Raw genomic sequence first — 11,985 nt, 5'->3', positions numbered from 1 at the left:
TTTCTCCTAAAGCCAAAGAACCCAGCATTCTTAAAAGACATACAAACTTTGGGCCTGGGGGTGTAGCTTCTTGATAGAGAGTATTTGCATGTTCAAGGTCCTCAGTTCAATCCTTAGCAACATACACACACACACACACACACACACACACACACACACACACATTCAAATTCTATCTACAGATAGTTTGGAAGAATCATAAGTCAAGGTAAAACAGCATATGCATGGTCCTTTTGACAAATGTAGATGAACCTGTTAGATATTGCATTGTCTTGGATCTCACTTAGTACCAGATTGCTGCAAGAGCCCATATCCTGCCTCAGGGAGGAAATAACTTCAGTTTCGGAAAGCAAACATCCCCTCCTGCTTCACTGGTGGGATTGATGCTTTTGGTTGCTAGTTTCATATTTCATAAGAAGGGTTTCAAATAAAAACTCAAGGTTCCATTTCTACTCCTACACAGTAGTACAGGTGGTTGTGCAACTACCACTCACACATCATTCAGAATTTCCATCCACAAGGTCACAGATGTCTGCAGATGATATGTGCACTTTCTTCATGCCGAGACACTTTTAATGTACCTTACTTTTTATTTAATTTCTATTTAAAAGATTACTGGGGTTACTAAATGTGATTTTGGTATATATCACACAGACTCCTCGATGGTCATTGATTATAATTTAAGATGTTAGAGAAAAAAAAAATCTGTCACTGTGTCATGGTAATGCAGACACTATGTCTTTTGACAATCTATCAGCAAATAAACAGATGCCCAAAATGATTACCTAATTGAATTTATGTCATTTACCAGACAAATTCTTTTTGCACAGCAATTATTCTGTGGTTGTGCTGATTTCAGGAAAGTGGTGATTAACAAAGGATGCCAATCTTTGAAAATAAGTCCTTTCTTCCCAATATGAATGTTTTCCCCACAATCGTTTGTTATTACTGAAATTTTCCAGATAACCGGCATATGAGTCTAGCTCTACAGTTGGCTTTAAATCTCACTTCCCTATGTGTAAAGTGAGGGGGTGGGGCTAATAGTTCCCTGGTGTCTCCTCTACTACTAACTTCACATGACTCTTAAATAGAGGAGGACTCTTGGGTCCCCTCTTCTTCCTTCCTACGTTGACACAGTACTAGAACAGCAGGGAGGAAGTTTGAAAATTGTAATAAATCTTTCAGACCCTTAGATTTCACTTAGTATTCATTTATATTTTTATGCTGATAACAAGTTAAGAAAAAGCTGCTGGGAGAATTTTACGGTATTGGAATTGATATGAGGCCCACCCATGAAAATCTCAGGATTTTTCTATAGCTTCATAGTCATGTGATTATGTATATGGGGAAAGATGAAAAATAAAAATTTTTCTATAGCTAATTAAATGTAAAACTAGCATATGATTTCAAAGATATTCTTCTCTTTGATGATTAGCCATTTAATTGTAAAGCTTTAGAAAAACTATTGAGGAACAGACAAAGCAAATATGGCAAGCCAGACAGAAAGGGGAACATAAAAGAAAGGGCTGGCCAATGAATAGGATGGAACAGGATGTGGAAGTGGCATGGTCACTAATTCTACTATTGCTACTGCTACACTGTCACTTTGTCCCACAATTTCTGAACTTATCCTAAATGTACACCCATACTCTTGGAATGCTAAGAAAGATGGCAATGTGGTGCTTAGTGCACAAGCATTGAGATCATCCGCCATCAATTTACTGGCTGTGTAACCTTGGGTAGTTTCCTAATCTACCATTAGACTATTATCTATAACACAGAGATGATAACAATATACATACCTCATAGCATAAGGATTACATGATACGGTATGTTTACAACATAGAATACAATGTCTTTCATTCATTTATTCATTTAACACATATTTTGGAAACAACTGTTATGTGTTAAATGCTAGTCTAGATTCTTGGCATACATCCTTGAATAAAACAGATAAAGAGTCTTGCCCCAGTGAAGCTTCTTTTGTGTGTAGTTAATTAACAGGACCGATTAATGAGTGGCCTTTAGGAAAGGGGGAGAGGGTGACATGTGCCAGTTTCTTTAAATGGGATTTGGTGAAAAGAAAGATTTGGCAAAAGGTTTATTGGAAATAGGCAGGGCCTCTTGTCTTGGCAAACTGTCTCATATTTTGGCATCTGCAGGATTTGGCCAGCCTATTATTTGGATATTTTCTAACCCATTCCTGTATCTTCTTCAATTTTTCAAGATTTGAAGTAAAAACAAACAATGGATAAACAAAACAAAGTAAATTATTACAAAACGATAAAGTCTCATTTAGGACTTTGACTCTCCCATGACAATAATATGCTTTTCCATTTTTCAGAGTGGTTTCTGAGAAAGTTAAGGTGAGAGACTCTGTACTAGACTTTACCATCAAGGGCATATAAGGGTAAAACATACTCAATAACATTTACTGTCATTTTGCAGAATGAATTATAATAAAAGAAAAATGTCATAATTTCAAAAGGGAAATATCTCTTGTAAAATAGATATAAATGATGTGCCTGTAGTCAGGAGTTAATAGTTTTGTGGCAACAAACCATATGTAAAGCTGCTAGTCATTTGGCAACTCCTGATAAGCTCTAATTTGGATGCTTGCTTTCACACCTTCAGCATTTTTGCTTTTGGGTCTCCTTGCTCAGGAAGGGCAAATAAGTCAGACTTTCCCTGCAGTCACATACATCAAAGAGCTATTTAATTGGAGGTTGTGTTGGAAGTTTTTATTAGGAAGCATTTCTACCTATACAAGAAAGTAAGATAAATGCAGGATTTGATATCCCTTACTCCAAATTTTGTGATTTTTATAAATTTTCCAGATGTTATAGGTGTTCAGGGCTACCCCAATTTGGTAAATAATGGTGTGTTCAAGCTTTCCACAGGTTAGGTGATTTATGTGCACAGTAATCCTGCATGTGAGTGATAATTTTCCTTGATTACACATAGGGAACAATTATCAAGAGGTTAAGCAACTTTCTCTGGTTCATAAATAGCAGAGTTAGAGCTTCAACTCAAGGCCATCTGGCTCTAAACCCAAGTACACTGAGGACATCTAATCCAAGTAAGGCTCACAACAGTATGGGTCTGGGGGCATGAATCCCACTCCAAGATAGGCTTAACAATATGGGCAAGAGAAATAGTCTTCTATGAGGGAAGGCTTTTAAAACACATTTAACATTTATTCAAAGTTATTACATTCGTACTTAGACATAAGTCCCAAACTAGAAGATATAAAATTGGTAGCCAGATTTAGCTTCTGTAATGAAAAAGTCTCAGGTAAGTTTTTCTGGCTCTGATTGACCAATACAAAGGAGATATTCAAAGCACAGATTTTGAACTTTCCTTCCTTGGAATCCAATTCAATAGATCTGGGGTAGGGAACAAGCATGTGTATTTTACAAGCATCCCTCAGGTGAAGCTGGTATATTGCCAGAGTTGAAAAGAAAAGGCTTAAAGATATTTAATATTCTAATATAATTCAACTCCTGCCCCTTTTGTAGGGAACATGTAGCTAATCTCAGGATTTTTCTATAGCTTCACAGTCATGTGATTATGTATATGGGGAAAGATGAAAAATAAAACCTTTTCTATAGCTAATTAAATGTAATTAATTCACATTAATTAATGATGTAATTAATTGCCTCATTAATGATGCACAAACATACATACATTCATACACATATACATATAATATCAGGAACACAGGTAGAGGTCTTGTGTTTATCATCATCATTTAAAATCATCATGTATTATTACCACATATTATCCTGAATTAGATATGGGAACAGAAAAAGGGCAATATTGAAAAATAATGAATGAAGTAATTATTCATTAATCTGAATAAAGTCTAAAATTTAGTTAATAGTATCACATTAATGTTAATTTTCTGTTTTGGACAAAAGTGCCAGGCTTATATAAGTTTTTAACATTAGGAGAAACTGGGTAAAGTGTATACAGAAACTTTCTGTACTCTGACATTTTTCTCTAAATCTAAATTTAAGTCATTATATCAGGTTCAAAAATAATTGAAGAGTTATTTGGATTTATTTGAGTTACGAAGTATATCCCCAGGTGGCCAAAATGCATTGAGATTTTTATTCGGTAACTTACAGGGGAAGGTAGGGAGAAGGAAGGATATAAAGGTCAGGGCGGGCAGAAAGATCAAGAAGATCAAAGAACACAAAGACAGCAACACCTGGAATAGACGGGCTCCAGGCAGGTGCTGTAGGCCATAGAAAGCTATCCTGAATCACTGAGATTACGCTGATCCTCTGAGAGATTTCCCTTTCCTAACTGCCCTATTCCGTAGAGTACCAAACAGCAACATCCATATCTTCTAAGATATGGACAAGGCTCTGGAAGGACAAAGGGAACCAAGATCGGAGGGTGGTTGAGAAAAGTAGATATTTAATGTCAATGCAAGTTAACTTCAGGAATTAAGAGGGACTCATCTATAGCGCATTAAAAAGAACATCCGGAGACAAGGAGAGAATGAAGAAAGAATGCCAGGAACAAAAGAAATGAAGACTAAGACATCTGGAATTTTTATTTTGTGGGTTGATCCTGTTTGATGGTGAAGGGCGGAATTATTGGCACAGTGAGGTACTTTCTCTAAAGCTGCATATTTCGTCTATGACTATTTAACTGCATTAAGAAAATTCTATTACTACCTGAGATTTCAAAAGTATTTAGGATGTCATCTTCAGTTTCTCCAAAGGACTGCTGTCTCAGAGATTTTTCTTCTTTCAGCCACACACTTTTCACAAGCTTTATCCTTGATGCCTCCTTCCTGATGAAACAACCATGAGGAGGATATGCATGTAGTTGCTTTAGCAATCCCATTTCTACTTGAACAAGTTCAGGCAGCCAAAGGTGACATGCCCAAGTTTGGGGGTGTATATGACAATGGTGTCCCAGTATCACTCATTTTATCAAGTTGGGGCAAAGAAGGTACATATGAGTATGATATGAGTTACAACATGTTTGGAGCTCTGAACAATCTAATTACCAAGTTCCAGATCTGTTGACAGCCAAGTTCCAAAACTTATAAAATAAAAAGGGAATAAATGAAATATAACTCTTGTATGATTATAGAGGAAGATGAGGGTGGGAGAGATGTGTGAAAAGAGCCCCCAGAAAAGTCAGCATAAGTAGTTTGGAATGTTATTATATAAACTGGAACCAGAGTAAAACTCACAGGTTTTTACATTTGACAAACAATGTAGGGAAAGGAAGGTGAATTCGTTTACCTTCCTTATTTGTATTTCCACAATGTTGTAACACCTACTATTTTGTAGTCCTGCACTATAAAAAAGAAAAAATAACTAGTGATAGGTTGAGGGAGAGTAATTACATAGCTCTCTTTTCCAGGGGAGGAACTCAAAAGTAACTTGATTTTTCTCATTCGCTGCTTTCATTATGGCAGCTGTGTATCTGCATTGCCCTCACTTGGATTCACAAGCACAATCATTTGCATTCAACAATCTGTAACCCAGAGAGAAGTATCTTCAGGGCTCTTATTGACCTTTAGCTGTTGTGCTAACATCCATTTCATTTTGCACTTGCTTTTGGATACTAATATTGCCTATTCTAAGTTTTCCTTTCTCAAATTCTATTACAACTCTGTGGTTAAGAGTCTGGACTCCAGAGCCACAGAAGTAGGGTTTGATTTTTAGCTTCCCTAGTTAATAGTTGTACAACATCAGTTCATATCTGTCTTTGACTGTAAAATGGAAATAACAGAACTTATCTCATAGGGTTGTAAGGATGAAGTGAGTTCATAGATGTAAAATTCATGGAATGGCACATAATAAGTACTACCCTGGGCTCAATTATTATCATTGTTATCATTCATTACAGGAAGGTCAAATACTTTATCCACCCCCCAACTATGCAATGTTATTTTAGGATGGGAGTGGAAGAGAGATGACAGACAGCGAGACTGAGTCCAATTCCCCTTCTTCCTGCCTTCATGCATAAATGCCCAAGGAAGACGGTGGGAGGTGAGTGAGTATACATAAGTGGAGATATCTTAAGATGAAGTTTCTCCAGAGTGCAATACAGTTCAATCTTTCAGTTTCTAATTCTGTTTGTATGTGTTCTGTACTGGAAAATCATAAAATGGGCCAGAGTTTTCATCACTTCTTTGACTATAGCTATTAAATCACTCTTCTGAGTCAGATATTGTACAAAATATGGTTATACTTAGATCATGGTCACGGTTTTTTGCTTTAAAGAGGATGCCAAAATTCATTAAACTAATCTTTCTTCTAAATGATCCTAGACATTACTATTTCTTATATAATGGCTTTTAAAACCCACTGTTTCTTTTGAAATCAGTTATAAAAGTGGGGCAACAGACACTGGTTTCCAAGTTGGTGGTGGTCTTCTGGGGGATGGTCATCCTGCCTTCTTTTGGGTAGTTGTAGCCAGCTGTGAATCATTACCTCATGGTTGAGGGTTAGAAATCATAAGCTACCTAGTGACTTCTAGACTTTTAGGTTTATTAGATAGTTAAACTGAGGGCTTACATCTTTTCCAAATTTATTTTTGAAGTAAAATGAGCAAAATTACCATCTACTGTCACTATTTATTAAAGGAAGAGTACTTCAAACATTTTGATGTATATATATATTGTATATATACATACAGTATATATACAGTATATATATACACACATATTCATATGTGGTTACCTGTAATATATATGATGTGATATGTATACATGCAAACATTCTCAGAGGAATTCTGTCAAGAAGTGGAATATGAGAAGGAAAAAGTCTATATTTTTCAAAAAAAGAATAGAAAAACTTTCTCTCTATTAGAATGTAAGATTTATCTAGGCAGGAACTTTGCCTTTGTTACTTGACTCCAATTACCTTGAATCATCCTTAGAATATCAAAGGCAGTCAATATTTGTGGAATAAATGGCTGACTGTACAAGTCTGCAAAATCTTCAAACTACATTGTCATCAGTCCTCTTAATTTTTCATCACAGACTGTTTTTGACAAAACACTATCAAAGTTCAAATATGGCATTGGAAACTGTTGATCTATTGAACATATTGATGGGATCTACCACATAATTATGAAATAAGACTAGAAAGCAATACATTTGTATTTTTAAGCACAGAAAAATTATACTAGTAAAATGTTTGAAAAGATTGCTAAATTATTTTTATAATAAAAATAAGTAATTAAAAATATTCTATCCAACATACTTCAAGCTGTATATTGCACTGTGTTAGTGAGAGTCAATACTGAGATAAAACCAATTTAAAAAGTAAAATAGCAGAGAACAGAAAAGAAAATACCAGTGTCATTACATGTAGTGAAATTTTATGATAGAAAAATTGTCCACCTATTGTTAGAGTTAAACACATATATGGTAATGACAAATACATTTTGGACTGTGGATCATAGTGGTAAAAAGCTCATGTATTCTAATGTAGACTATATAAGGAACTTCAAACTTTCTCTCTGAAGATTCCATAATTGAGTCTAATGAAACTGACTAGTCAGATTAACAGGAGACAAGCTTAGAAGTTTATTAACATCCATAACTATGGAATCATACAAAATGCAAAACTCAAAGTCTAATGGTTGAAGTTTAAATGGTCTCTTCATAGGAGAGAATAAAGAGGGGTGTTTTAATGCAATTTTAGAGGGAAAAGAAATGATTTTTAGGGAAGAGAATGAGCCCAGTGAACTGACAATGGCCTGGGACAAGGTAATGACAAGTTATAGGATGGTCAGGGCCAGAAATTTACACAATCAAAAGATTGTCTTATGCAGAAAAAGTCTGTCAGGTGAGCTCAAAAGAACAGATGAGAAATCTGTTGAGGCATAGTCATGATTTTCAGTTTCTTCTATTTCCTGTTTGATGAAATTCCTAGGGTGGGAGTTTAAAGTAACTGCATTTGTTTTGGAAAAAATTTCCTTAGGCAAGGGACCTTCATAGAAAGCCCTGGCCTGCACTTGGAGAGAGGAAACAATAGAAGGTTAGAGAGACCTCCATTCCAGAATAGGCAGCCTGAAACTCAAAGGGCTTGGCATTTCAAAGCATCATGCATGGGATAGGGTTATTGTTTTCTGAGCCCAACCTATTCCTTGCCTCTCATCAAATGCTAGGTCATTGCCAGGAGATCTCACCTCATTGCTTTCTTGGAAGGACAGACAAAAATTTTCTTTAGGCAAACTTGGCTAAAAATATGATGAAAATGTAGTAGAATTTAGCCAGATTTTTTATGGCAAATATTTTTATGGAATTAATCAGAAAGTAGAAGAATAAACTCAATTTCATGTAGCCTCAACTAAGAAAATATTCCAAAAGAGAGCGGAAGAGAAAATGAGACATGAAAAATGTTAAACTTCAACGGGGCTGTCTGCTTCCGGAAAACAGAATGATTAAGTAATATCCCCACCCTCTTGTATCTGGAGAATGCGTAACTACAGAGGACTGACTAACCTGTCCTCCTATTACCGTGGGTTATGGGATTTGGGGATGGAGTCCTAGTCTTTTGCATACAATGGACAAAGAATTGGACGAGGACCTAGCATAAGGTGGCAAGGAAACAGCAGCACAGTTTACAGTGTAAAGGTGGAGTGAGTGGGCTGGGCAGGCACTGACAAAAGGAAAATGGCAGGAGCATGAGTTATAGGGGTTTTATTATAGACAGCTGAGTTAGGTAAAAATATTATAGGCAGTCAGATAAAGCTAGGTCCTTGAGAGAGTCAGGACAAAGGTGAACACTTCACAACTGCAGCTGGAGCCACATCCGTTGGAGACCTGGCCTCAAGATAAAGACAAGATGCCTAGCCCTGTAGCTTCCTTAAAGGACAAACATTGAGCCTAATGAAGTCTAGATAGACATCAGCCACTCCACTGGGTGACCAGAGACCTCTGGACTCACTATTTCCTAGGAAAAGTCTTTGTTCTTTCCATCTACATTTGTTACATGACTTGTTTCCCTCTTGGACCAATATTACCTAAATGACTGTACTTGTAACCTCATTCATTGATCATGGCTGTGGCCCACATGGTACCCACGTGAGTTTGACTCCATAAAACTCCTCTGTATGATGGGGTCCTTGGCTACCCATATGAGTCCCCATCTGCCTCTCAGGAGCTATCCTAGAAATAAATATATCCCCACTCTTTACCTCCGTTGTTCCTAGAATTCATTCTTTGAATTTTAGATAACACGAGCTCAGCATATCAGATAGCTAACAGGTTGGGAGATATAATATTTCATATTTCATCTCCGGCATTATTTCCTATATCAGTTTCAATGTCCTGGCGGCTTTAAGGTGTCTCCTATTGGGGTCTTCAGAGCATGATTGACAGCACAACTGGTTGCTGAGTCATGTCAACTGTGTCCTGTAATTGCCACAGTTTACTCTGTTATATTTGTTATGTATAAGTTGCAGTCCATATGCATGAACTTTTCATGAGCTCCAGGGGAAAAATGGTTATTGAAGGACAGGCAGGAAGGCCTAGTGTACATGTGTCTTGGTTTGAAATTCTCCAGGGCAAGCCCACCATGTGAAGTGAACCCTGGGACAGGGTCAAGGGTTGGCCCTGGGGCATCACCTAGGTTCAAGTGTATAAGTCCTATAGCAATCGAAAGGGATCATCCTGTAGCCGTCAAATATGCTGCCTATTTTATTCCCCTATTCTGAGATAGAACGTGTCTCTATCCTTCTTCCTGATTGTCATAAGACTAATGAGTGATTCCCTTACCTGTCTCTATAAAGCTCCAAGCTTTCCTACTTTTCTCCAGGACATTCACCATCAATGAGTGTTCTTCCTATTTCAATGGTTCTTTAAAAAAATCATCTCTTTTAATTATCTAGTGCATCTTGCCTTTGATAGTGAAACTCAGAAAACCTAAATTCAACTTCAGTTGCTTTCAGTTAATTGCTTTCATCATCGAGTTTAAAAGTCACTTAGCTAAACAAACTAACAAGTCCTTACCATATATAATCCCTCTATACATATCACCTCTAATGTACGGTCATTATGGCAACAATTGTTCAAGTTATTTTTCAAGAATTTAGAGGTGCTCTAGTCTAGGTCAAATCAGTTAAAGCCACCAAACCCTCACTTGGGCCTGTTGCAGTACCTGATGGACGACCTTTTGACATGCTAGGGCCCAAACTCCACTGATTGATCATGCCATTGCTCAACAAGTGTCCTATGAAGAACTCCAAAGTTTGATTGGATACACACAGCCTTCTGATTACTTCATTTGTCCTGCTTTCCTACTGTCTTTTCTCATGCCTTAGATCATCTTCTTTCTTAACCCAGAAAGTATCCCTAAACCTTGTCTCCAATCAGGTGGATTTGAGGGTTGTTCTCCTACTCCATATGATTGCTGCCTCTTGAATAAACAAACTCTTTTGCAAAAATTATCACTTTTGTGATTGGCACACTGTGTGGTAGGCTAAACGAATCTGGTACCCTGACAACAGCTTGGTGCCATGACTTGGGCAGATCAGACTGTTGCATTTAATTCTTGTTTACCCCACTTAGATAACAAGGTCTCTTAGGACTGCTCATGGTCCAATCATAGTCCAGAGATCCAGTGACACATCTAAATCCTAGTCCTGTGATAATGATTCTTGTCTATTTGTAGCATGGTAAAGTTTTTACTCACTTGATTTCTAGTTCTGGCTTCTCTTAGTTTTTTAGCCCAATCATTTCATTATCTCTGCAAATGAATTAATGGTTTATTGAGACCTTATCTCTTTTAAGTACAAAATGACAGAGAATTTGGTTTCTTACTCTTCTGTGTTTGTCTATCTGGTCTATTTTGAGCTCAAATCACTCAAGAATCTTACTGACTGGAAAAAGAATAGTTCTCTGATACGGATCAGTGAGTTCTGTACTTTTATGTTTACTCTTGGCCTACATCTTAAATTTTGGAATTAAACCTAAACTCCCTCTATTTCTGCTTTCCTGTCTGTAGATCTAAATTCAGAAAGGATTTACTTCTTATTGTATCAGTATGTAATATTTCTCTAACTTGGGATAGTATTAGCAAATCAGATTATAATATCTTTTGAAGAAGGTCAATTCTAATTGGCTTAAAAATAAAGAATCATTCATATAAATTGAATATTTTTAAAATTTGAATAAATGAAGGAAATTGAGCCTCAAGAATGTTTAATGTGCACATGCATGCCTCTGTGTGTGTAGGGGGTGATGTATCTTATAGAAACTAACTCAGAAATAAGAATTCAGGTACATATAATCTACTTAGGCAAACAAATCTAGTTTAATAATTTTGATTTAATAAAATAGCTATGTTTTATCTGAGTTATTAATTTAAGTATGATACAAACTCACATTTTATTCTTTGTAGAATTTTTTAATCAAATAATCTAACATTTCTTCTATGTAACATTCAATATGATGAAGCATAAATCTGTGTTTCAATTAATTGAAACACTATCCTGACATAATTTCAACAGTAGCAATTTTTTATAGTATGTTAGCTTGAAGACAACTTCCAAGATCTTTAGTAGTGACTTAAATCCTTGGACTAGTACTAAGCTAAGTGAATTAGTGGATATTCATTTGATATCTATATTTTTTTCTAAGACAGAATTATGAAATATTGATAACAGCATAATTTTAAGTTTATATACTTTCTGTATATTTTTGCCTTTAGTCTTTTTTAAAATTAATTTTATTGGTACATTTTAGGTATACAATATAATGACATTCATCATTGGAAATTTGCACCTTTATATAATCTCTCTTGGTTCTTAGTTTTTCCCCATTCCCCTGCCCTCCCTTCAGCCCCTTCATCCCTTCCTATTTACAAAGAGTTTGTTTCCATTTTTTCATTTTCTCATATTAATTCCATTCCCTTCTTTCCTTTCCCTTACCCCTCCCACTTCCCTTTCCCTTTTGCCCCTTTTCTTCCTATTTCACATTATCTATTATACCTTTTAGTCCTT

Source organism: Heterocephalus glaber, unplaced genomic scaffold (assembly GCF_053883595.1).
Source record: "Heterocephalus glaber isolate CG9 unplaced genomic scaffold, H.glaber_assembly_v1.0 deba00001461, whole genome shotgun sequence".
Lineage (NCBI taxonomy): Eukaryota > Metazoa > Chordata > Mammalia > Rodentia > Bathyergidae > Heterocephalus > Heterocephalus glaber.
This window is presented reverse-complemented; position numbering follows the sequence as displayed.